Here is a 3940-nt window from a genome sequence, read left to right as displayed (position 1 = left end):
ACGCAGTAAAAATCAAAGTGGAAAGTTTTGCAAAAGCTGCGAATAATGCATGCGTTGTAAGCGATGGGATACGTCAGTAATTAAGATTCAATGCGTTATACACAACGATATCAATTTCGTGTAAGTTCTTGACAATTTTATTTTATTCTTGCGATTGTATCATCTATTGTCTAGTCCCTTTAAATAATATATAGCTGTGTTGTGATGATTTATACAGAACGAAAGCAATTCACATTGAAGCAATCACGGTTTCTTACCTCAATACTCTGATAATCCAAAATTATATTCCAGATACAGCATTTAATATCTTGCGTACGCTGAAAAACGTTAAATGTTCTAAATTTCATCATGCACCGACGTAAAAGATATGCATAGTCCAGATACAGCATTTAATGTCTTGCGTACGCTGAAAGACGTTAAATGTTCTAAATGTTATCATGCACCGACGCCTGAATAACTTAGCTTATAAGTATTAAACTACCAATATATGTCTAGGGGCCAACTGAAGAGATAAGGTAATTATGTTGAGTACAAAGCGAGTGTCGAAATTCGAATTCAGATTTGAATTTCTAGATCTTATTGACTTATTTTAACATTTCCTGACTTGCTATTTGTTTCGAATTATATCCAATCATCAATGAATTTAAAAATGTGCGCGTATAACACGTTCGTTGACCAAAAATGCATGTAAGTTTACTAAAAATGCATGTAAGTTTACTAAATTTACGTTGTAAAGATGAGCAATGATATTCCAGGAAGTATTTTTTGGAAGTTAGTTCTAAAATAAAGATAATAACTTTAATTTACAATTTGTTCAGGTTTGAAGCATACGTACGATCTTGTTGAAAATGTTGAAAAACATTTAATGAAACTAAACAAATACATAGTAGTAAATCGACTATAAATTATAGTAACTGCTACTATAAATAGCTTTAACTCCACTCAAACATTAAATTGCATGTTATAAAGCCGACCGTCTTGCAAATTATCTTGCATGAAACAAAATGTTTACAAAATTCCTTCTCAAGAATAACTCGCTTACACCACACAACCACATTACAGCACTTGACTACAGCGTTGTCCCTGTAGTTTTCAGTGTTGATTAACACGCAGTCACCTTTATAGCATGCATTTAATGTCCATTCTAAAACAAATAACACAAGTTCAAAGCTGAAACATATATTCCTTTGGCATGCTTTCTGACTTCTTATTCAAATAAAAACTCATCGATTATGATTTTTAACAATTGTGATGATAATGATAATTCAAACCTATTTCATGATTGGTTTGATTGCAATCACCGTCAATGTAAAATGAATACTCATCGCACTTCACAATATCAGTGATCACTTCCTGATTAACTAGCTAGAATTAATAAAGGCTCCCTAACCTAATTGATACTAACGACAAATAATTGAAGTTCAAACTCCTTAACTGTCTTAATTATTAACAACTAATTTGAAACTGATTTTGAATGAGCTTGGATTTCCATATTTATTTATGGAACCTGTTGTTAGAAGAGTATAGGTTTTTTCAGTTTTTATAGTTTATTCATGTCTCATATGTACAAAACATGACAAAGCATAAAATACAAATATCTAGGAGTTCCGTGCACATACATTCATAAAATTTAATTATAGGAGACTAAAAAACCATATCTCGACATTATATGATAGTTACTTAGAACAATGGAGTACAAATATTAAAAATTCAGATAAAATAACAGCATTATTTAGTTTACTTCAATCAAGATTCTGGGATAAAACTTTTTTTGTACTAATTGCAAAAAGTAAAATATAGTACTTACTAGATTTAGACGTTCAGCACATAACCTTAATATTGAAAAAATGGATATATAAAAATAAAACCGTGAAGATAAAACACGAAGTAACAGATATAATACGAATGATGTTGAACAAAGATATCCATTGTTGTTAGTGTTTTCTCATTATTGGGACATACGCCCAAAATATATACTCCGGTATTATAAACACTTTCCTCATCTGCCCAAATTTTCTATTGAAGAAATGCTTTACTTAGTAAGCATGCTTAAATATTGACATTCGCCTAATCCTTTGTATTACGTAACTTGACGTTTATAGTGTATAACACGCAAGACGTTATGACGTCATTGTTTGTTTCAATATTGTGTTCCAATTTAATAAGCGCGACGTCATTTAACCAATGACATATGACGTTACAAAAAAACAGCTGTCCTGTTATACAAACGTAAGTTGTCGGTTACACTTCATTTAGAGCAAATACTCAATTTCGAAGATACTGCTAATTGTTTGTCGTAACAAGTTATCCTAGCACGCTTCATGGAATTTGCTCGCGTGCCCTTCTACGTTCTTACAGCATAAACGCACGAAACAATGGGATCACTCCCTAATTTGATGCAATGTTCTTTTTGAACATGCTAATATGATTTTAGCTTGACTTAAGTTGTAATTTAAATTAATACACAAAAACATAAGAGCAACCCACTGTTGCTCATTTGAACATTTATTCACAGAATCTTACTTCATTTTTTTCAATTGGCAGCATAATGATATTTTATATCGTGCACAATTATCATGTTTGTTGTCGTACTCGATAAACCGAGAGAACCTCCATTATACATGCATACATACAATTCCAAATAATGAGATGTTCTAAAATTCATGTAAAGTAAACTTTGCTTGAGGAAAATACGGCATCCGCTTGTCAATAAACAAATCAATGAAAACCATAGTGTTGCTGAACCTCCCTCCATCTAGTCCCAATCCCGACGAATTTTTTTATAGGAATAAAATTTAAGGTAAAACAGCAAATAATAGGACAGGAAATGAAACTTAAACCACACCAAAGACTGTCTTGCTGTGAAACATATAATCATTATTATTGAACAGTTAAAGTGATTTGTATCACAAAAGCACAGTTTGCTATATAGAATATAAACGCAAACTACACTACTGCTAGAACGAAAAATGGTTTATAGTCCTTATATTTCGACAATACTAATAGTCAACTCAACCCACAAAAGGCACTCGAACCACATTGGGATAAACAGTAGTTACACGCCTATCCACAGAAAAAACAACAACATGATTCTGCTTGAAGGTGCCCCATGCTGTATTCATGTGTATGTGCTTGTCTACTGAGCATCTATATAACTGGCAAATCTAGCTATTAAAGCAATTATCTTTACTTTTTATATAATAGTAATCGTATTTCTTCCTCTATACATTCGATTAAACAGCATAAAACGCATCGTTTCTTATGTTCAAATTAATGGCTTACGGTGTATACCAACACCAATTACGGAAAGTTAACTTTTAACTATTCCAAATTATTCAAGATTAGGTAAAATTAGTCGAGTTAACAGAGCATACATATTTAAGCCATCAATCATTATATTATATAGCTATCAATTTCATTTTGCATATACAATAGTAAAAATGCAGCACGCCATATTGAAACATCCGTATCACCATTGTCGTTTTCTGAATCCGTATCATGCTAGTACGGTTTGTAGTCTAGGAACTGATTTCGCATCACTTAAATTAGCGTGACAAAAATATTTGGTTAACGCTGTCAAATGTTTGACACATAACATTACCTTATATTACTCACGCCAACAGTAGCACGTAAATATTCAGGAACATGGTATTTAAAGAAACATGAGAATAAGAACGAAGCAGAGAACATATCCGATATATCTAGACAATTCGTTTTTTGTCAATTCGAAGATCATTAATTGTAACATTATCATACACATAAGCTGCTCGCCAATATACAAAGAAGGCGAAGGTGTCATCGATAGTGAGAGGGATACTTTATTTCCTTCGATATGAATAGGCAACGAATCACTACTAAGTAACTAGAAAATCGTACTAAACAATTGTATATACAATACCTTCAACAATGCAACGATAAAGTAAACTAAAGACTACCGTTT

The sequence above is a fragment of the Mya arenaria genome, chromosome 10 (assembly GCF_026914265.1).
Source record: "Mya arenaria isolate MELC-2E11 chromosome 10, ASM2691426v1".
Classification (NCBI taxonomy): domain Eukaryota; kingdom Metazoa; phylum Mollusca; class Bivalvia; order Myida; family Myidae; genus Mya; species Mya arenaria.
The sequence above is the reverse complement of the archived record's forward strand: the minus strand, read 5'-3'. Positions refer to the sequence as shown.